This window comes from Lissotriton helveticus, chromosome 8 (genome assembly GCF_964261635.1).
Source record: "Lissotriton helveticus chromosome 8, aLisHel1.1, whole genome shotgun sequence".
NCBI classification, from domain to species: domain Eukaryota; kingdom Metazoa; phylum Chordata; class Amphibia; order Caudata; family Salamandridae; genus Lissotriton; species Lissotriton helveticus.
Genome location: NC_136069.1, coordinates 1,657,660,333 through 1,657,684,241, shown reverse-complemented (window position 1 = coordinate 1,657,684,241; position 23,909 = coordinate 1,657,660,333). Strand labels below are relative to the sequence as shown.

Below are 23,909 nucleotides of genomic sequence, written 5' to 3'. Positions count from 1 at the left end.
CGACAAACTCGGCCAATTAAACTCGCTAATCAGCAGAGCTCAGAAGGAGGCAAAGTTGGCATGCAGTTGCGGTCCCATTATTGACAAACTTGCAGCACTTCCAGAAATTGTATCCTGTTTAATAGAAGGGCTGCTTAAAGGGACAAACGCAAGGCCCCGGTGCATTAATCCGGCCGAAATAGCCTTCCATCCAGCACCAACAGGAGGGTCAACTACGTCAAGCACCTCTGAAAAAGTTTTATTGGTGTCGCCGGCGGGGTCTCTGGTGCCGGAACCGGCTCACACGTCAACTTGTTCCACTCCTCCTTCAAAGGTCAACAAGCCGCCCCTCAATGCGAAAGGGCGGCGTCAGCAGAAGAGGAAAGGCCGGAAAAAACAAACATTAACAAGTATGCCAGAAGTTTACCCACTCTTTCAGTCCGGAAAAAAGACATGAGCAGTAGGTCATGGGTCCTAACACACCAAGCAACCTTAGAAGAGACCCACTTTCTACGGGCCCCAGACTTTCCCCCAACGGAGTACATGCGATAGCAAGTACAGCAGCTTCCACGTTGGAAGACGGCAGAGTCTCACCTGGCGGGAACATCGGGAAGCAGAACATGACGGACAAGCATGGCCTTAACAAAGCGATCGATGGGAGCCCCCTCATTCCACTTCGAATAACTGACCCTGGAGCGGTACAGCCAAATCAGACCATGGATCCTGCTCAGGATGACCCAACCATGTCCCTCTGTGAAAGGTCCCGCCCCCAAGAACTGATGGAATCACGGCTCCAGAGCCCCCAAACTAAGCTCTCTTCCACCGCAGCAAGCATCACCGCAGCTCCTTCTGTGCCCGTTTCAATAACTTTCCTCTCTGGAGACAGTTCCATTGGAACTTTGCCTCAGTTTGACTATAACAATCTAAGAACTCAAGACCTTAACAACCAGTTGACTGCTCTGTCGCATGTTCCAAACAAGTTCTCGACTACCATCCTTTTCACTCCTGAGTACCAATCAAAGGGCCCATTTGACATCCTAAACAGAGGGAATCTACTACGACTACTCAGGACCATACCAGCGCTAAATGACTTATCCTCAGCGGACCTGCTTTCTATAGAATTCATAAGAACTGATAGGTTGGATGGGAACGAGGCGACAAAAGCTATATGGATTTCACCTGAAATCGCTAATAAAATCTTCGAAGAGCAAGGTCTCCTTAAAACATGGGGGATAAACACAGCCGTCCATTATATTACAGAATACCCGTTGCCCTTGCTCGAGAGGCCCAAGCAGCGACCACCCAACACAACTTCAATGACAAGGTCTGTGCTGAGGGGCACATTGGGTCGCTCTCCTACAGCAGCCCGGGCGACACCTGCGGAGAACACTTCAAGGTCCGCCAACACGTACCGCATGATTGAACATCGGCTCTTCAGAATAAGTAATACAACAATGAATCCCCAATGACAAGGATATCCAACAGAGCCGGATATGCGCACAGACGCACCGCACCTGGAACTATGCTCGTGGAATATAAACAGGCTTAACAACAAAGTAGCGGACACTGATTTCCTACAATACCTGAAATCATTTGACATCATCCTCCTCCAGGAAACATGGCTGGAAGAGCCGGTTCATCTAGAGGGTTACACCTGCTACCATTCCGCAGCAACAAGGAAAAGCAAGTTTGGTCGGTTGTCAGGAGGCCTAGCAACCTACCTTAAAATATCAACTATTGGTAATGGGAGGAGGAGCTTGGCGGGCATCCGAGATGGCCGTGTGAGCACAGCGCTCTCCGGACCCCCGCCGCTCCCGGCTTAATATCCTGCTTTAATCCTGATTTTTTGCGAGGATTCATATAGAGGACGTTGGGCTGATCTACCTGGACCTTTCAGAAACTGATTTGGACATCGGGTGCCTGAATTATGTTCAATTGAACTTTTGGGCTCCACCCTCGAAGTGCGCCCGGGACTGGGTGAGGTTCGGTGGCCGTCTTGGAGTTGAACAACAACGGCAGGGGGATTGGTCTTGTGGGTCCCCTTCTTAAGTTTCGGTTTCGTTTCTGCCTCAGACTGGGACACTGGTGAGAGGGTCGGGCCAGAGCTGTGGCCGGGACACGAGTAGGTTGTCTGGCCCTTGGCTGCACTGTTCCTGGAGTGGGCTGCCTCTATCCTGGTGATACCCCTCTTGTAGTCCTTTGGTCCCGGGGCCTCCATTTCTGGTGCCCGGTCCGTCGACCCTGGTGACTTTACTCGTGACGCATCTTCAAAATGGCGGGCAGAGGGGACCGAGAGACGCGCAAGACGAAGACACCTCTGCGCGGGGGTCCGGTTCAATCTAATGTTATGGATCGTTATACCCACTCTAAAGGGTCCCCCGGAGCTGCCCTGCCCGGTCCCATTGCGTCCGACCAAGTAGTGGATGCGTCGACGGAGCCCTCCTTGCAGGACATCATGGGCGCCATTTCTGGCATGAGGGAATCCATAGGCCAACAGTACGAAACCTTGGCCCACAAACTTGACACTGTGGCAATTGAGGTGAATTTGATTCGAGCCGATCTCTCCAAGACGAACGAAAAGGTGAAGTCGTTGGATATCAAATCATCCAGCCTCACGACGGACGTCTCTGATATTCAGACGGAGATTGGCAATCTCCGTAGGGTGAACGATTCCATGACCCGGCGCTTGGAGGATTTTGAGAACAGGGCACGTCGCTGTAATGTTCGCGTGGTTGGTGTGCCGGAGAATCCAGAACCCCACTCGGTTGATCTCCTGGTTGAAGACCTCATCCAGAACCACCTTTCTCCGTCTGGCCTTAGTAAATTTTTCGCAGTGGAGCGCGCACATCGTGTTCCGGGGGGCCAGGGCAAGCCAGGCGCCCCGCCGAGACCTATTGTTGCAAAGCTTTTCCACTATAGAGATCGGGACGCTATCCTGCAGGCCTCGCGGGTGAAGGGCCCGGTGGCCTTTGAGAATGCCACGGTGAACTTTTATCCGGACTTTTCCCAACAGGTCCAGAAGCAGCGTATGGGATTTCGTGGTGCCAAGAAGCGTCTTAGGGACATGGGGATGCGTTACGCAATGCTCTTTCCGACCAGGCTGCGGGTGGAGTATAATGATCGAACTTTCTTCTTTGATCGGCCAGATGCTGTGAATGACTGGCTAGACTCCCTGCCTCATCGACCTCCTGAGACTGAGTCCGAAGCCCACCCGGGCGGTGCTGAGGGTGGCGTAGAGAGCTGAACATTTCATCTTTGACTGATGCCTTGTTTTGTATACCTTCTCCAGGGATGTAAGCCTATGTTCCTCTACCTCACATGTGTTTTGATGTATGATCTTTTTCTCGTCATTGGTTTGATCGGGGGGCGGGTGGGACAGAGCCTTTCCTCCTCCGGGGTCTTTGTGTAGAATAGGGGTTCTTGGGCGACAGGCACACTGCAGGTTGGGGTGGCTTTTTAGCTTTTTGCAGGGGTGCAGGGTGGGGGGTGTTTTCTTGTTACCTGGGGGGGTGGGTGGTTGGGAAGTTCGTTGTTTGTGTGTTCTGTGTTCAAGGCGACTTTATTCTGTATCTGGACTGCTTTTTATGGTCATGCTCATTGGTGGGGGGTTTGGGCTTTTTCGGGTGGGATGGGGGGTAGCGGGTTGAGATTCGTTTCGTGGAACGTTAATGGTCTGGGAGATCGTATCAAACGAAGTGTGGTGTTGAAATGTATACGACGCTTATCTCCTGACATTGTTTTCCTGCAGGAGACTCATTTGATAGGCAATGTTTGTCATGCAATGAATAGGTGGGGCTATCGCCTCGTAGCGCATTCGAGGTTTACCTCGGGTTCCAGGGATGTGGGTATCCTTGTCCGGGCTTCCCTCCCCCTGGCTATTGATGATGTTATTCAGGATGACCGGGGGCGGTATGCTGTTCTTGTGGGTCGATATGAAGGCCGTGCCCTCTCCTTATTAACTGTTTATGTGCCCCCCGGCTTGCAGACTTCTACCTTTTCAGATTTGGGCCGTGTCTTGTTGGACCTCCCTGATAGTACTGTCTTTCTGGCTGGTGATTTTAATTCGGTAGTCTCCGGTCTCCACGATCGCCACCCCCCTAGGGATACCCCTGCGGCTCAGCAGTGGTTGGGTGGATTTTTGGATACCTTTGGCCTGGTGGATTGCTGGAGGCTTTTGCATCCTACGCAGCTTCAGGACACCTTTCACTCTGGGGCCCATGGGAGTCTGTCTCGGCTGGATTATTTCCTGATGCCTGCGGCTCAGTCCCCAGCGGTGCGTGAGATTGTGCACCTGCCCAGGGGTATCTCTGACCACTCTCCGCTCTGGCTTCGTTTTGAGGTTGGGGTGGAGGCAGTGGGCCGGGTGGCCCCCATTAATCCGTGGTACCTCACCTCCCCCGAGACCCGCACCCTTTTGCTTAAGTCCTTGGACTCGTATTTTCTGGATAATGAGGGGTCGGTTTCCTCTGCTGTGTCCCTATGGGAGGCCTTTAAGACCGTGATTCGTGGGCAGGCCCTCTCCCTTATTGTTGAGGCTAAGAGAGTGAGAAATAGAGAGGTGGTTGATCTTGAGGGGGAGATATCTGCATTGGAGGAGGGTTTGGAATCTGGTGTCACACCTGAGAAGCTCCATGCCCTGGGTCTGAAACAATTTGCTTATAAGTCCATGGTCACAGATGCCGCCAAAGTGATGTTTCGGGAGCAACAGGGTCGTTTGTATGATGTGGGTGACAAAGCGGGTAAATTGCTGGCATGGCTGGATAAGAAGGAGAGAGCTAATCGTGTGGTACCCCTGATTCAGTCTGCGAGTGGTGTGAGTGTAACGGACCCGATTGGAATAGTTGACCGGTTTGCCGATTACTTCCGTGTGGTGTATACCCCTGTGTCTGTGAGGGATGTGGTTGACTCTCGCCTTTTGTTGCGTGATATAGCCCTGCCCATTGTTTCCGATTTAGACCGTGTGGCGTTGGACTCCCCCTTTACGGTTGATGAGATAGCTACTGCCATCCGTTCGGGCAAAGCATTGGGCCCGAACGGGTTGCCAATCGAATTGTACAAGTTGCGTCCCGATAGGGTGGCTCCGTATCTTCGCGCCATGTTTCTGGAGTCCCGGGAACGGGGTATTCTCCCTTATGATCAGAGACTGGCCACAATAGTTGTCATCCCCAAGGAGGGTAAACCACGTGATCTTTGTTCCTCCTATAGGCCCATATCCCTGCTAAATGTTGAACCCAAGGTATTGGCGAAACTCCTGGCATCCCGTCTCTTGACGGTCATTAGTGACTTGGTCCATCCGGATCAATCTGGATTTATCCCGCATCGCAACACGGCTCTGAACCTGCGTCGTCTTCACGGCGCGGTCGCGGGGGCGGGGCTTCTGACGGAGCCGGCCATTTTGGCATCGTTGGATGCTTCCATGGCCTTCGACACGGTGGAGTGGCCTTATCTTTGGGCGGCTCTTGAGAAATTTGGTTTTGGGCCTGAGTTTATTGGTTGGGTCCAGTTACTGTACGCGGAACCTCTGGCGCAAGTAGTGGTGAATGGTAGGGTCTCGGCTCCTTTCACCCTTGGTAGGGGTACCCGTCAGGGATGCCCCTTGTCTCCGTTACTGTTTGCGCTCGCCATGGAACCATTGGCTGCTTGGCTTCGGTGGGAACCTTCCCTCAAGGGGATCCGCTGGTCTCCGGACTTTGAGGACCGCGTTTCGCTTTACGCGGACGATATCCTTTTATATCTCACCTCCCCGCGTAAATCTCTGTCTGTTCTGTTTGACGTTCTTGCTTCCTTTGGAGCCAATTCGGGCCTTGTTATTAACTGGACCAAGTCCTGTGTATATGTTCTTTCGGGGGTTTTGCCCCCCTTGCCGAGCAGACTTCCTATTCAGATGGTCCACTCGGGTTTCAAGTATTTAGGGATTTTTATTACGTTGGACCCGACGCTCCGCTTTGAGCGTAATCTCCTCCCACCGTTGCTTAGATTGCGCCTGGATGTGGCCCGTTGGCGTAAGCTTCCTTTGTCTCCTCTGGGCAGGGCGGCTCTGTTTAAAATGATGTCCTTGCCGCGATTCCTTTACGCGCTCCAAAACTCCTATTACGCTATTCCTAAGACCTATTTCCAAGAGATTGAGAGTCTTCAACGGCAATTGATATGGGATGGGCGTCCGCGTATCGCGCTCGCAAAGCTCACCATCCCTTGGTATGACGGGGGCATGGCGCTCCCCGATATCAAGCGATATTACTGGGCTTCTCAGTTGTCTGCCATTAATCACGTGATGTTTTCCCCGGGTCGTAATCCTGCATTCGAGATGGACAGATTCCAGCTCCCGGGTGGGGACTTTACTAGAGCACTTTATTCTCGATCGGCCGGGCGCCATCTTGTGGGCCCATCCAAGATCGCAGTAACTGTATGGCGAGCTGCGAATGTGAGTTTGGGGTGGGAGGATCGCTTGACGTTGGCGACGCCGCTTTATGCCTCGGAACGTTTGGGCGGACTTTGGTCTACCAAGGGTTTCGACCGCTGGGATATGATTGGGATTTGTAAGGTGGGTGATATGTGCTCGAACGGTTGTGTGAAGTTGTTCCAGGCCCTCCAGGCGGAATATGGTTTGAGTGGTAGAGAATTTTTTCGCTACCTGCAGGTCCGGCACGCCCTCGCCTCAGTTTTGGTTCCTGATGAGGCCCTGCCTGAATCTTCCCCCCTCGAGGACCGTGTCCTTGATGGGCATCTTCCCGATAGTACTATTTCTCTGATTTACAAGAAATTGATCAATAATCGGGCGGACTTATTGGTCCGACTTCGGGAGGCTTGGGTTGGCGATGGGTTGGAACTGGACGACGAGGATTGGCAGTCGGCACTCTCTTCTCCCAAGGAGGTGGCCATTCCTGCCCGTCTCCGTTTGGTTCAACTTAAGATTCTTCATCGAGTTTATGTCACGGGTCCGCGTCTGGTGACGATGGGCTTTTCTTCGGATGGGCTATGTAAGCGTGGTTGTGGTTTGAGTGCGACCTTTTTACATATCCTTTGGGAGTGCCCGGTTGTAGCGGCTTACTGGACTGCTGTGCTTGAGGTGATGACTGCTGTGACTGGTGTTGCCCTGCGGCCGGAGCCACGACGATGTCTGTTGAATGTGTGGGAGCCCACTGACTACTCTGTGGCCCAGACCAGATGGGCTACCCTGGGATACATGATTGCGAAGCGGGATGTTGCGCAACTCTGGGGCGCTTCCAGGCCCCCTGAGGTCTCGAAGTGGGAAGACAACATGGACTGGTCCATGTTTCGTGAGAAGACGGTTTATGTGGCCAGGGGCAGACCCAGGGCGTGGACGAAGGTTTGGGGCCAGTGGAATGATTATCGTGGGGATATTTGCACCCCTCCCCTTGTAGGCACTGCTGAGATTGTCCTATCTCCCTAGACGTGCGTTCCCAGAACCTTCCCATACGTTTTTTTTCTATATTTCCGGTTCTCCCCGCTGCTCCCCTCCCCCCCTCCCGACTTGATTGGAGCCTCCGGGCTCTGGGTGTGTTCTCCTGATCGTGGACCGTCCCCTCCGTTCTTTGGGCTGACCTTAATTATCGTGCATTCGCCTTTTAGTGTTTGTTTTTCTTTTGTAAAATAAAAAATTCAAGTTGCTCTGTGATATATGTAGAGTAATGCTTTGTGCTCGAGCTGTACCTGATCACGGGTGTACATTTCTATTTCATGCATTGTGCCTTGTTATTAGCGGCCAGCCCGTGCGGTTGTAGGCCCATTCTTGTACTTTTCTATGCTTGCTCCAATAAAGGTTTTGAAAAAAAAAAAAAAAAAAAACTATTGGTAATGCACGGGCTCTAACCACCAATTCCTCGGCCACAAACACAGTAGAGTTATCACTTAACTTTGGGGGCAAAAAGGAAGAGATCTAGCTGACCAACACTTACACTAACCCAAAAAATAAGAGACATGAGGGGAAACTTCTAATGGACCACTTACATCACGCTATCACTACTCGAACATCAACAAATCTAATTCTGTCTGGAGACTTTAACCAATGCATCTTAGGGTCTTCCGCAAACAGTGACATTCAGGCCCAGTCATACCATTGGAATATACCAACCCAATCATTTAGCAGCCAATGCAAAGCATCCAAGCTTGCAAAGTCGCTACTGGAAGATCTGGAACATATGGGCCTAAGGGCTCTAAATGGAAGATTTCCTGACGACTCACCATCTGTGGCCTCATTCACCTCAGGCAAGACAATCTCTACAATTGATTACACTTTAGTCTCCCTCTCACTGTTGCATTATGTATTGGGCTTCAACTTAGGGGACAAGGGTGACAGTGACCATCGCCCTCAAGAAGTCATTCTAGGAGCCCTTCCTGAGGCCATACTTTCAAACGCAATAGGACCGCAGGACAGCTACACCATAAATCTCAAACTAATTAAAACTTCGGTAGCAAACACTGTGGAGAAACTTCAAGCTGCAAAAATCCAATTAAACTATTCAAACTACCCTTCAGGCAATACAGTAGCAGGTTGGGAAAAATTCACGACTGAGTTTGCAAACAATAATTCAACAACCGTACGGCACTTTCCACTATTTACACCTGGTGTCTCCCTCTCACTGTTGCATTATGTATTGGGCTTCAACTTAGGGGACAAGGGTGACAGTGACCATCGCCCTCAAGAAGTCATTCTAGGAGCCCTTCCTGAGGCCATACTTTCAAACGCAATAGGACCGCAGGACAGCTACACCATAAATCTCAAACTAATTAAAACTTCGGTAGCAAACACTGTGGAGATACTTCAAGCTGCAAAAATCCAATTAAACTATTCAAACTACCCTTCAGGCAATACAGTAGCAGGTTGGGAAAAATTCACGACTGAGTTTGCAAACAATAATTCAACAACCGTACGGCACTTTCCACTATTTACACCTGGTGTCACAAGGAAGATCTCAGGCACCCAGAAACTGGCCATGAAATCCCACAAAAAAGTGATTACCAAATCTTTAAGACTGTTGAAGAAAAGCCCGGGAGATGGAATACTTCTAGCGCAGCTTCATAAGCATCGTGCTGATCTCAAAAAGCTGAAATGGGTAATCAAAAGAACCAATGATGAAGACTTCTGGGCAAAACTCCACTATGCTTCCAAGGTCAACAACAGCGCCCACTTTTGGTCCATTATAAATAAAATGTTAAATCTGAAAAGTAATGGCATAACATCTTATATAACCAAATCGTCTTGGGAATCCTTTCTGGGCGAACACTTCAATCAACAGGTCGCAAAAACAAATGAGCCCCAGGTTCTACTGGAGGGCCGACCACTTCAAACAGTCTCACCACGTGAAGATGCCAAATTTGAACCTTCTGCGGTTCTAATTAGGAAATTAATTTCCAAAGGTAGGAAAGACGGCGCAGCCGGCCCTAATGGAATTCCTCCGGCCCTCTTCAAACTCGAACTGGAATACTGGGCTGATACGTTGATCCCCCTCTATATGTCTGTCAATAACTCGGGGCGCCTTCCTGCCTCATGGAGGGGTTCAATCATTTCACCGATCTATAAGGCGGGGGATAGAACACTCCCAAAAAACCACCGCCTCATTGCACTCCTAGACATTGAGGCTAAATACTTTGCGGGCCTCTTACTGACCCAGCTGCGAGAATGGGCAACAACTTTAGTTTAATACCATCTAGCCAAACGGGATTCAGCAGAGACACCGGAACAACAACAAACTTGGTGGCCATTTCATTACTAATCGACAAGGCAAGAGCGACCAAACAGGCTCTCCACCTCTGCTTTGTGGACTTTAAGGCGGCCTTTGACAATGTCAACAGAGGAATCCTCTGGCGAAAACTGGCCTCTTGGGGGATCCCCTCGTCTTTACTAAAGCCCCTGATTGAATTGCACACGAACACGTGTGTCCAGGTAAAGCTCGAGAATGGCTCGCACCTCTCTAGGCGTATTCCAACTACAAAAGGCCTAAAGCAGGGGTGTGTGCTAGCTCCTACCCTTTTCAATTTATTTACAGCTGACCTGCCACCCGCACTAGATGCTTGCAATTCCCACGCCCCCCGGTTAGGGGGCAAAGCGCTGCCCAGCATATCTTATGCTGACGACGTGGTCCTGGTCAGCCACACGAAAGTGGGTCTTCAAAATCTGATTAACACGCTCCATGGATACGCCGACGACAACCTATTAGAAGTTAACATCAATAAGACCAAAGTTTTGTCCATAACTAGGAACAAAACGTTGCACACTTGGTCCCTTGGCACAAAAGTAATCTCCAACTGCTCGGAATATAAATACCTTGGGATCATAGTCGACAAAGACGGCCGCTATCTAAACCAATTAGAGGCCATTAAGAGGAAAGGGATGTTAATAACCATGACACTGAAACAGCTAAAGTCCAACTTGAGCGGTGAGACTCTACTGCCACTGATTCGCGTGGCCAAAATTAAAATAAAGTCATCAATCACGTATGGCAGCGAGGCCCTAAGAGGTACTGACACAAAACTTCTAGATACAACCATATCAAAGGCCTACAGACTTCTCTTTAATCTGCCATCCTACACCTCACAAGCTCAGATTCGTTTAGAATTTGGTCTGACGAGCCAAACGCTTGCACGAAAAGGGTCATACATAAAGTGTTGACACAAAATAAAGAATTCACCAGAAAACACCTTGAATCAACAGCTCTGGCAATACCTGATTAGCTCCTCTAGAACACCGGCGAAAAAATACTTAGAGGAGTCCCTGAGCATCACAGGTCTGAAAGAGCTATGGGATATTCCTCTATCGCATGCGCAATTTAAGCACGCAGTGAACAAGACCTTAAAGAGACACTCGCATGTGGAGGACAAAGCCACCTTTTCTCACAGGCGTCCTGCCTGGATGACTCTATGCACATACAAAACACCGGGGCTCCAAGCATATTTTGGTCTGGGATATGGCTGGAAAATTAAAGAAGCCTTTTTAAAACATAGGCTAGGGATCCTACCTGCCATTCCACACTTACCACCGTGGCTGAGAACGAACTATGGGACTAGATGCCGGCTGTGCGGAACAGGGGTCGAAGATTTAGAACATCTACTATGCACTTGCTCGAGGCTGAACGAGGAGAGAGCAGCTTTGTTAAAAACAGCCTTTAACGAACTATGTATCCGCTTATGCAGACAAGCAGTCTTTGCTTGTTTCGATCTTGGTCTTCCGCCGCTAAATGGGAAGCTGGTGAAATTCCTGAAATTAGCAGAACGGAAACAAACATGCCAGGTAGTTGGCTAAGAGGAAACCTCGGGCTGTGACCAGCTTCTATGAACAATATGCCCCCCTCGTTTTTGACTGGTTTTAGCACTGTTATTTTTTAACTAAAACTCTTGCTTTTACATTTTCTCTTTTTACTTCTCTTGTGGAGACTTGTTTTAATGCATTTTTTGTAATGGTTTTAATTAACCTAAACAATAAAGTTACTTACTTACACTCTTTGGTTCCCGCCCCCCAGCTTGTCAACATCCCAACATTGCCTCAACCTATTTTCAGCAATTACTGTATAACTCCTAATTCACGTTTAATTTAAATTACCTAATCTTTCTTCTGCCCCAGAACACTGCATTCCACAGAAAGGTCACACCTGACCTTCTAAACTCAGAACTGCTCCTGGACTCATTGGACCACCACTGAAGACACCTTATGGAATTCTAATACATGTTAAATATGTCCTTGTCCACGTGCAAGCCTAAGCCCATGAGGGCCAATCAATAAGCTTTGCCAGTTCAAATGTCAAGGTGGACCACTGAGGAGACATTGTAATAAATCAAACCTATCATCGTACAGCAGGCACAGTGCACTCCAAGGGTTACAAATCAGTTTGCATCATTGCTGAGGGAGAGCACTCCCAAGAGCGGAGCCAGATCATTCTACAAAATATTCTTTTCATGCAATTAAGGAGATGCAACTACACAATCTAAACACAGGCCTCCTAGCACCTTCAAATAAGCTGTTTGATAATTTTCTTGCCTTCTAAAAAACTATGAGTGGGGAAGGGGGTTGTGCTCATGAGAGACGCGCAACCAAGATTCCTCAAATTCAAGATTTTTTTAGTTTTATATACCGCGAACTAGACCAGAGACATCCGGTATCAGAGCGCTTTTTTTGAGCACCAGTATCATTACAGATGGACAGATTTATTTTTGTTAGGCACGAGGAGATTAAGTGATTTGCCCAGAATCACAGGATATTGAGCGTCATTGTCGAGACTCAAACACGCTTCGAGGTTGACCGCTCTAGCCGTAAGGCTACACCTTCTCCCCATTTGACATTTTGGCATGATGTCAATATTTGCACAGATCTATGTTCATCGTTTTTAACATAACCCTTACCTAGTGGAACTTTCGGGCTCTAACCCTCGTTTTTATTATTTGATCTGTTTATTAAATCTTCATGGTACAGTTACAAGTCAAATGTAGGCACAGTAAAAATACAAGGATGTTACTGTCTGACTGAATGTCAGGACAAGAGACCTGTGGACGAAGAGCGCGGCACAGCTAGTCTGGTACATGCGCTCCTGCAGGTCCAGAATGTATTGGTGTATACGGCACACCACCGGGGCGAGAGGTGTTCCCCTGGCCAGATAGTCAGTGTGCTGTCCGCGACATTCCATGGCATTGACATCAAACATAGCAAACACAAGGAGATGATGGACGGAGCGCGGAAACTTTTCAGACACTCACCCCCAGTCACAGATCTGGGTTGAATCCATCATCGTTCTTTAGCTCACCTCACCACCCAAATTCAGACACCAAACATATTTAATCCACTTAACTGTGAGCAACCAGAAGCTCAAAGAGAACATCTTGGTAGGGGGTGGGGACAGTGGGTAAACAGGTAGGGATCGCTGTCTCTCAATTCAGTTCCCAATACGCTTTGGGTTACTTATCTTCTCAATAAAAGTTCAGCATCATGTGGTACACATCACATTTTATATACAATAAAACCTCATTGGCAGGGTTATCATAGCATACGTGGATATATTTGTTCAGGTTCAAGCTAAGTTACGGTGTCCACTCTGCCATCCGTCTTGGGACATTATGCGGTCTGGATGGCAGTCGGGATCGCGTTGCAGTTGGATGAGATGGGGTATTTAAGTAATCCTAGTGTGTTCTCTCTATGAAGAGAAACCCCTTCCGTTCTAGCCCAGTATGGAGTGTGACCAGGCCCTTATAGACGGTGGTTTGCTAAACTTCCAGTTTTCGTAATGAGGCGCTTGGTACTATGAAACCAAGGTCCAAAAAGCTTGTAGTGGCTTTGTCTCTCTGAAGGATGCCCAATATACAGGTCTCCCATGTGCACGCAAACTGCCGGTCGATGCAGGTCGATAGATGTTGTGTTACCCCCTCCCAGTACTGCCGTAACGAGGAGCATGACCATAACATATGTAAAATATCTATATCAGAGAGGCTGCAGCAGCATCCCGTCAGTGGAAATAAGGATTGATTTTCTCTGGGGTGAGATACGCGCTATGTATAATGTAGAATGGTATCAGCCGGAACATAGCATTGCGAGGGACATATGTGGGACCTTCCAGATTCATGTTCAATTCCTAAGAGGTGCAAGGTTGGGACAGGTCTGTCTCCCAGCAATGCCGCAGTGAGGTCAATTTTGTGGCAGTGTGCAGCCGAAGCGTGTCCACCAGACACCGGGTGAGATGCTGCCCCTCTCCCATGACATGTAAATCTTGGAGTGTGAGGTGAGTTGGTGGTTCCTGTGTAACGTTCCCCCAGTGGCGCTGTAATATGCCAATCCAAGAGGCGTGACTTATGAAGTGTCCCGGGGCAACCCCTCCTCCTGGTCAGTGTCTCATATGGTATCTTGCTCTACCCCTCTTTAGGAACTATTACCAACCATACATTTTATAACAAAAGTCTAGATACTCCTGGTCATGGGATGTTTGTATTGCAAACTAGCCTGGGTCTCACTGCAATGTTATCTTTCACCAATGCATCAATAATCAATACCTCCCTCTATGCAGGATCAAGGCGTCAAACATGTCCTCATCACCCCTAGCATAAAGGAACCTTTGGCGGTCTTACCTACCTGATCTTTCTAACTACCAACTCTATCGGACTTGGCCTGTGCTTCAAAGACACTTGAGATAGGAGACTTCAGGCAACATTCCTCTGACCTGGAATCCAATGACAGTCTCAATACATTTAAATTTAGTTCCAGACCTCCTAGGGGCAGAGTCTGCACTGATCAATACCCGGGACAGACTGCTCAATTGCTGGGATCATGACACACTCTGCATCCTGACTTTTTGAGACCTCCCAGCTGCATCTCTACACCATCAACCACAACCTGCTCCTTGGCTGCCCGTCTCACTTGGTTGGCATCACTTTTATAGCGCTATTTTAGTTCACCATCCTCCTATGTATTTAGTTTATTTCTAAAGCGCGGTCAAAAAATGTTTCGTAGCCACAAGATGGCAAGAATCCGATACACCAAATATGGATTAAGTTCTGAATAATAATTGAACATCTCTTAGGTGTTTTAGTTTCTTTTTGTATAAGATGGTCAATTGCTGATATGTCGCTTGTTTACTCAATAATAAAAAAACTCTTTTAAAAACAAAACAAAAAAAAACTGAACATCTCTTAGAGTAGTATTGGCAACTGAAGCGATCAACAAACCACGGATGCTGATAGAAAGTTGAAAAGGCCTTGGTGAAGAGCCTGCAGGAAGAAGAGGCAGAAACAGAGCGTAGCCATCTGACCCAACAGACCTAAGGAAAGAAGAACAGTAGAGGGGGTGGGGGGAAAGCTAGTCAAAAGTCTGCTTAAAATGGCAAGAAGGTTCATTTTTATTTTTTTGGTAATCTCCTGAATTTGAGCATGGCAGATTCCATGTACAGAGAGAGAAGTAAAGAGTTCCAAAGTGATTAACCTTGCCCATGAAAGGACATTGCTACATATTTCTTGTAATAAGTTGCAGTTATGAGCAGTATGTCGAGATTACAATAACGTCCTCAGGTGCCCTTTTACACATGCTGCCCTGGGGTACGCTCGTTTTTCCCACTCCCGAAGGTGCTATTGTATTAAAGAAAGGGTGGCATTTGCTTGTGCGAGCCCTTCTGTAATACTGATAGCGCTGGCACACATGTTACACCAGGAATATGCACAGAGGTTGTTCCCTTGTTTGCATGGGGGTGTGGCTCCAAACATATGAAGAAATCCCTTTGCCTCTGTGCCCGTGCTGTTTGACCAATGCTGGTTTAGAGGCAAGCCTGCGTGGGCACATTGACACTGCACCGCAAAAAGGTGGTGCTCTGTTGGTGTGCCCCCTGAGGGAAGCCCTATCAAAGGGTTTAAGGGGATCCCATGGACCTCCCCAGATATTCCCCTGCAGGTGGGTGCAGTCACCCTCCTGCAGGGGGCTCTCTACCCCCTTTTTAAACTGCAAGTGGATTGCAGCTTCCACAAAAACACAGAGCAGCTTTGAAGCAGCCACTCTGTACACTTTCACTGAATGTGCTGCCCCAGGGAGCACAAGATCGAAGGGTACCCCTTAGGGCAGCACCTTCATTGTTAGAGGGCATTCTGTCCCTGTTTGGGACTGCTTTAAAGTGTGTCCTGTATGTAATACAGGCCATGGTTGGTAGAAAAGGGAGAAACAACTTTGACATATAATTTAGAACTCTGCCATCTGAGACTTTGTGGATGAAGCCGGTGATTTAAAATACCCCCTTTCCTTTCTAGGGAGCCAGTAAGGGCCTTCTGCACAGGCGTGATGTTGTCATGTAGTTTCAGGCTGAACAGGAGACAAGCAGGGTGGTCGGGCACTCTTCAGAGTTTGAATATTGATTTGTTAGGGAAACCAGTGTAGAGGCCATTGCAATAGTGAAGGTTAGAAAACAGAATTGCGGAACGTTTCCCTTCCACTAAACAATGGGGTATGTTTTCAAAATATTTAAACACTTTGGCTATGAAAATGTATATCAAAGAGTAGCTTGTTTGTCTGCCTGGCTCACAGATTCCTCCACCACTTGGGCACCCCCATATAGCACTGACTCTGTCATGCTTTAGTTGGGATTGGGCATTTGGCATTCAAGGGTGCATTCAGTGGTCTTGTGACTGAGGGCAGGATAGAGTTGGATAGTTGGAAGTTAGAGAAGGTATATGCATGGCAGTCACGGGGATTCGGTGGTACTTGATTTATTTCTAAATTCGCAATGCACTGCACGCCGTGGCACACCAGGTAGGACATGATGCCGCTTTTTGCAAACCATGCGATACATCCATCTCTGTGCCCCCTGCATCCTACGCTTGACTCCTGGTCATTACTTAAAGATGATCATAGCAGCGTTCCACATACCACAAACCAACCAGATCACAGAACCGCCCCACACGCACCCACAAAACCAGCCTACACAGTGACCTGTATGACTGGCCCATCTGACGCTGCCCTATTGCTCAACACAAGCTGCTTAATCTACAAAACCATCAAGACCAGCCTCTGACTGACAGCTCTGGTGGTCCTCGGCACACCCGCAGAGGGGAAACCATCAGACTGGACAGGAGGCAGTGCAAAAAAAACAGAAAACAATAAGGCAACTTCTCCATCACTTAACCTGGGATCAGAAATTAACTGTGTCCATCAGGAGTCCCCCAATCCTGTTAGAATTTAGGAAAGCTCCGAAGATACAGATATTAACACTACATCATGATGCAGTTGACTGGCACTCTTAGACACCAGCTACTTCTGCAATCAAATGCTGACTATATCTATGTCTTTGACCTTGTATGTTGCACCACTGCCTTTTGGCTATGTTTACTCTCTCTTTCTCTCTCTCTCTCTCTCTATATATATATATAATATTCCTTGTGCCTAATAAACCCTTCTGCACACTATTGGGGCTTCGACTCTGGTTTTTTCTCTACGCTCAGAATTTCCAGGAGGTGATTGAATATATATATATATATATATATATATATTTATATATATATATATATATACATACATACATATATATACACACATATATATATATATATCCTTCTGTAGGGTGTCATTAATTCTCATTTAAAAAAGAACCTTAGAATTTCAAATATCTTCAAAAGGTCACTTGATTTTCTCACTAATGTGTGCCCTCCCCCTTGAATCATTTATTTAACATCATAATCACTCTTTGAGGGAGACAACCTTTTCAAAGGGTCCACAGTACATTCAATGGAGTTCAAAGAGTGAAGCTATCAGAATGTGCCCACTGCATCTATTAAAATCCAAGCAACCTATCTCACAGATCCTGGCCATGCCTTCTACTGCGGAAGGCAAGAAGCGCATGGAGGACTGTGATGAGATGGGAACTCACTGAGAGTAAAGCACACACTGAAGACCTATGCACACCCCCATCAAGAATGTCGTTACCAGCAAGTCATTTAATTGGTTGCATTTTACACGTTTGCCACGAATGCGCAATATTTTGCACGCACTTTAATCTCTGCAAATTTCTGTACTTCACCTTGCCTCAGAATGGACCACGCCCCCTTATATTGGGTGCATTGGAGGTGGAATGGCTAGGGGTGTGGTGGGAGGACTGCCTGGGGCTCTGTGGAGAGGAAAGGCTGGGGGCATGGGAAGCAGCAGGTGGGGGGCCACGGGAAGCAGCAGGTGTGGGGCCACGGGAAGCAGTAGGTGTGGTGGCACGCGAGGACATAGGTGTCATTGCAGATGCTGAGGCAGGGTCCTGTGGTCTCACTGGACAGGTTTCTCCATACTTGTCAGTTTTTTGGAAGGCCAGCACCAGTCGCATGGCCTCGTCCGCCGAGCGTGCAACCTGGAGGTCGTTGATGGTCACCTGCCGCAGCATTCCACTGTCGTCGATGATGAAGGTCCCCCGGAATGCCACGCCTTCATCCTCCTTGTAGACCCCATAGTTCTTTGAAATGGTGTGCGTGGGATCCGACAGTAAGGGAATGGCTACCTGCCCCAGCCCGCCATCCTTGCGGGAGATGTTGACCCAGGCCTGGTGAGCCATGTGCGAGTCCACAGAGATAGCCAGCACCTCACAGTTTATTTTCTTGTAATCCTCAATGTGGTCACTAAAGGAGATGATTTCCGTGGGGCAAATGTAGGTAAAATCCATGGGGTAAAACATGAAGACCAGGTACTTGCCCCTGTAGTCAGACAGCTTGACCTTTTTAAACTGCCCGTCGGGCATGAGCGCCGTGGCCTGGAAATCGGGTGCGGGCTTGGCAATCTGAGCCTTGCCAAGAGACATCTTGGAATGTGGCGCAAGGAAGCTTCGAGGCTGGAAGGATCACACGAACGGCTTCCGCTTTCGAGCAAGACCCAACATGACCCACTGGACATTGGAGCTATCCCAGGGACAGGGCTCTGCCTGCAGAGCTCAGTGACATCATCAGCAGGCAGCCATTGGACAAAGGATCCTCCTGGTGACCTGAAGGCGGCATTGTGAGGTCACATGAGTGGCAGGGGGAATGCAGGAAATGAAGTACTCCATTGTTGAACTCTCTGTGGGAGGTTCCGGGTCACCAGCCAATGCTAGTGTTCACTTTAATGAGGTACAAATCGCCAGGTAAGATGAAATCTTCTTTATTTTGGTTCATCTCAATGAGTAAAGGGGGCAGGCTCATCCGCGCATCCATATACACTGGCCAGCATCTCCAACTATCTGTCAGAGTCCCCCCACAGCTGGAATCTCTGAGTCACACCAAGATCCCACACACTCCATATTCCATAAAGAAACAACATACCCTAATGTGAGGATACAACATCTCCCTCCTTACAACAAAAAACTAAGAGAAATAAAAGAGAAGAAAATGAAAAGAAAGAAAAAAAAATTATATAATAATAACAAATACATGAGATACAGTTACTTATGTCCCACATAATATACATCATAATTAGGGCTATCGGGTTTATAGTATTTATTTTTTGACATTTTCATTTGTATTTATCCATATTTATTTTTTGCAAATTTTATCTTTATCCATATTTATTTTGGGTTTTGTGGAAAAATTAAGCTAAAATTATTATATTGCCACATTTATTTACCTGGTAAATATGCTCTCATGCGTAAATGCCTACTAGGTTTCAATGCTGTAAACACCTGTAGAAGATAAATTAATGCACTTTTAAGAAAATATGTACATTTCAGTATCAAGAAAATAAATGTTTTCTGTCTGCATTTATCTGTAAAAATAGGTAAACACAGAAAACAGGGAGCCTTAATCATGATCACATAAATAGCCCAGTTTCTTTGAAACACAACCAGACCTAGTAGTGATAACTTCTGTACATTTGTCTACAGCAACTTCTTCATCATGAGAAATCCAAGCAGATCCTTCTACTGACTGACTGACTGACTGACTGAAATACTTATAAAGCGCTCGAATGCCACGGCGTCTTGGCGCTATAGTGACAGAGAGCGGTGAAGCAGATCATTAATGTGGTGAGAAAAGCCAGGTTTTCAATGCTTTTCTAAAGCATAATTTAGATTTTTGTGAGCGCAGTATAGGCGGCAGAGAGTTCCATAGTCTGGTACGCAAAAGATCTGCCACCCCATCTAGTGAAGAAGACTCCTCAAAATAATTTGCAGGAACCCCTAGAAGATTCCCTTGTATTATAGCTACCTGTCTAGAATAATCAAAGTCTTGAAACATTTCTACTGGAAAAAAATATGCTTCTTAGGAATATTCAACCTTTTCATAAGAATGTTCTTTTGAAAATCTTGCAAAAGAACGAAATTCTTTTTTGACCACCAGCGGTTGTCTTCTAACTGACCAAAGGTACAAGCGACTTTAGACTCTTTAGATGGTCCATTGAAAAGAAAATCTGCTTTTGACCTTTTAGACCTCATATTTATAACATCACCCAATCACCTACATTCATTCTGGTATTACTTAAACAATGCAATCTTTCATTTTGTTTTTTCGGTGAACTTTCTACTTTAAATTTCAGTTCTTTATCCGTTAACTTTTCTTGGTTCACTCTTGAAGGTACTTTCTGTTCTTATGTGAACTTTTGACTTTAGATTTCAATTCTTCATCCATTAACTTTTCTTGCATCACTCATGAAGGTACTTTATCATCCAACCATGTGGGTAGCAAACCTGTTCGAGCCTCCCTACCTCTCAGCAATGAAAAAGGAGAAACTCCAGTGACAGAGTGAGGTGTGTTGTGATAAGCCCACATCTTATTTCTTAAAAACATCTTCAATCTACATCACAAGTAGATCTCTTCTTTAAGTATTATATTCACTCTCTGAACTGCTCCATTGACATTAGGGCTGTAGATTGCAACAGTATATTGTTTGATGTCTCTGTCTTTAAGAAATATTTCAATTTTTTTGAGATATTAACTGCACCCCGTTATCTGTCATTAACTCTAAGGGATTACCTTCTAATGTAAAAACTTGCTCAAGAAAATCTATAGCCACTTGGGTACTAACTTCTCTTTCAAATTTGTGCTAAACCCACTTGGAAAAGTAATCCACTAGAATAATCATATATTTTGATTCCTCCCCTAGTTGAGAGATAGGTCCGAAAAATCCAAGGCTAACTTACTCAATAGATATTCAGGAAAAGGAGCAGGTATCAAAGGAGACTCCTTAGTCCTCCAATGCGTATTGGAAAGCAAACAATTGTCACATTTATCCACAAATTCCTGCACTTTTTTCTTCAAAGTTTTATATAGCACAAACTTGACCCGAAGGTATCAGGTACCAGAGCACTTTACACGAGCACCAGTTTTGTTACATTAATTTTCATTAGGCACGGGAAGATTACGTGATTTGCCCAGAATCAAAGGATTGATGAGTGTTGTTGCCGAGACTTGAACCCAGTTCTTGAGATTTAAGGTCGACCGCCCTAGCCGTTAGGCTACATCCTTTCCCCTTGCTCGTCCACATACGGCCACCAAAAATGATGTCTTAAAACTTTCCTGGTAGAAGTAGATCCTAAATGTCCATAATGAGCCAAACCAATGATCTTACATTTAATGCTACTTGGAGGAACGAACTTGCCTGTTCTTAACAAAATGCCTTACCGAAAGTTGGGATGCTACCTGTCTGTAGCAATAAAATTCCTCTTGAAAATGCTTAAGTGCTGGCCACCCTTTGTTATCAAAATCAATCCCCTTCAAAAGACAGGCCTCTTCTGCGACACCCTTGTTCCAATCCTCCTCCTTGACAAACCTCTGCCACATCAAGTCCAACAACAAGATATTCTGAACTCAAACTAAAAGATTCCTCCATCTCACTTTCCAAGGGCAATCATGATGAACAATCCGCCTGGCATTATTATCTCCTGAAATGTACCTGATGTCAAAATTATACTCCTGTAGCTAAGAAAAAATACGGATAAGCCTGGAAGCAGCAGCAGACCACCTCTTATCATTCAGTAGGTACATCAACGGCTTATGGTCACTACACAAAACAAACTTGGTATCACAAAGATATGTTTTATACTTCTCAACAGCCCATGCACATGCTAAAGCTTCCCTCTATATTGTGCTGTATCTTTTTGCTGCATCCGATAAAATTCTGGATGCAAACGCTATCGTTTGTTCTTCCGCACCAACTCTTTGACAAAGGACAGCAGCAAGTCCAACTGCACTAGCATCAGCAGATATGGTACAAGGTGCACCACTCACACATGTCTTTAACGCTGGTACTTTAGCAAGTGTAGACTTAATTACCTCATACACTTGTTTTTGTTCTCCGTCCCAGAAAAATGTTTCTTTTTTTCGTAAACGTTTCTTCAAAGATGCCATAGGAGTAGCATGTCCACTCACAACCCTCGCATGATAATCACTCAACCCAATAAATGATTGAGCTCATCCTTATTCTGCGGGCGTGGTATATCTCTGACAGCTTTGATAAGATCCTCTTTAAGCTTAGCACAATCAGCTGTTATGCAATGCCCAAAATAATCCACAAGTTTGGTCAAAAATCTACATTTGTCTTTTCAAGCTGTCATACCATTTTTGCAGAGAATGGATAAAACTTTGTTTACCATACAATTGTGTTGTTCAGTGGTTTTAGCATTGATTAAAATATCACCCTGAAAGGCTTGCACCCCAGGTATATCTTCAAATAAACAAAACATGTTTCTGAAAAAGGTTTGCAGAAGATGCTAAACCAAAGGTGAATGTAGATATTTAAATGCCACAATTGGTGTAAGAAGGTGGGAAGCATTTGTGACTCCTTCTTCATTCTGACCTGATGGTAAGCAGCTTTTAAATCAATACTGGTAAAAAGCTCCGCTCCACCCAATGTTAACACCTCATGGATTTTAGGTAATGGATGACAATCTACGATAATGTTCTTATTTAATGCACACAAATCCACACATGAGCAAATACCGCCATTTTCCCTCTTTGCTATAACCACAGCACTTACCCATTCAGACGCATTCAATGGTTCAATAATATTATCTTCACATAATTGATCCGAAGGCTTCCTTAATTCGTCCCTAACACTCAAGGGTACTTTGCGTACTTTGTGCACCACTGGTGTAGCATTCTGTTTTAAGATGGTTTCAAGCTCAAACACTATCACTTCTCTAATCTTGTCATCAAAAACTTGGGGGTATTTTTTTAAAATAGCATCCATATCACCTTCTTCATCACACACTTTATCAATCAACATAATAGGAACCTTTGTACCCGGTTTTAAAATCATATCCAACTTTCCTAGATCGATCCATCCGAGAATATCTTTACCCCCGCGCCGCACGGCCACCAGCTGCTGCGTGTGCCCCTCGCCTGCCCTCTGCGCCGCTGCTGCCTCGTTCTGCCAATTGCCGGCGGGCGCCGCTGCGGTTGTTTTTGCCTTTGTCTTGCCTAACATTTGTGCCTGTTTTTTATAACTTTGTTTTTCTCCTTGTTTTCCTTGTTTTGTTGAAAAATTGTGCCTGTTCTGTTTAATTTATATTTCCCCCGTGTTGTGGTTCCTTCCTTGCTGCCCGCCTACCTCGCCGCCCTCCGCCCTCCCTTCCCGCCACCGCCGCTTTTCCCCGCCCCTTTTTCTATTCTGTACCCTCCCCGCTCCCGCCTCCCAGTTGCTCCGCCCACCCGCGCACTTGGCCTTAAATGGCGACCGTGCGACGCAGGTGAGTGTGACCCACTTGTGGGACACCCCCGCGCCGCACGGCCACCAGCTGCTGCGTGTGCCCCTCGCCTGCCCTCTGCGCCGCTGCTGCCTCGTTCTGCCGATTGCCGGCGGGCGCCGCTGCGGTTGTTTTTGCCTTTGTCTTGCCTAACATTTGTGCCTGTTTTTTATAACTTTGTTTTTCTCCTTGTTTTCCTTGTTTTGTTGAAAAATTGTGCCTGTTCTGTTTAATTTATATTTCCCCCGTGTTGTGGTTCCTTCCTTGCTGCCCGCCTACCTCGCCGCCCTCCGCCCTCCCTTCCCGCCACCGCCGCTTTTCCCCGCCCCTTTTTCTATTCTGTACCCTCCCCGCTCCCGCCTCCCAGCTGCTCCGCCCACCCGCGCACTTCGCCTTAAATGGCGACCGTGCGAACGCGCAGCGGTCACGCGCAGCGGGCGCGCCGATTGTGCGCCGAAGGCGCGCCAAAGGTAAGCCCGTCTGCGCCCGTCCGCGACCGGATCGTGACCAGCGCCAGGACCCCTGGACCACGAAGACCCCGACCGACCCGCCTGACGTACTCCGCCGCCACCCTCACCGCTCTCGACACCGGCCGACTTCCAGACTGCCACCAGGCCACTCCACGACGTACCCACGGACCCTTCAGCTGCCACGCCTGCAAGTTCACCTGCATCCGAACCTGCCTCGCACCAGCACCCACCAAGTCGAACACCAGCAGCACCCACCTCAAGTGCATCCTGCTCAACACCCGCTCCGTCCACAGACACGCCATCGAACTCTGGAACCTCCTCGACACCACAGCTCCAGACGCTGCCTTCCTCACGGAGACCT

The 23,909-nt window shown here is 47.3% G+C and overlaps 1 long non-coding RNA gene and 1 pseudogene across 1 annotated transcript in view; both read right to left on the bottom strand.

The window, feature by feature from the left end:
- The window catches only part of LOC144773598 (uncharacterized), a 435,153-nt gene that overhangs the window by 94,663 nt on the left and 316,581 nt on the right, over window positions 1–23,909 (bottom strand). The window lies entirely within an intron of this gene.
- On the bottom strand, window positions 17,475–18,227 carry LOC144773256 (peroxiredoxin pseudogene; annotated as a pseudogene).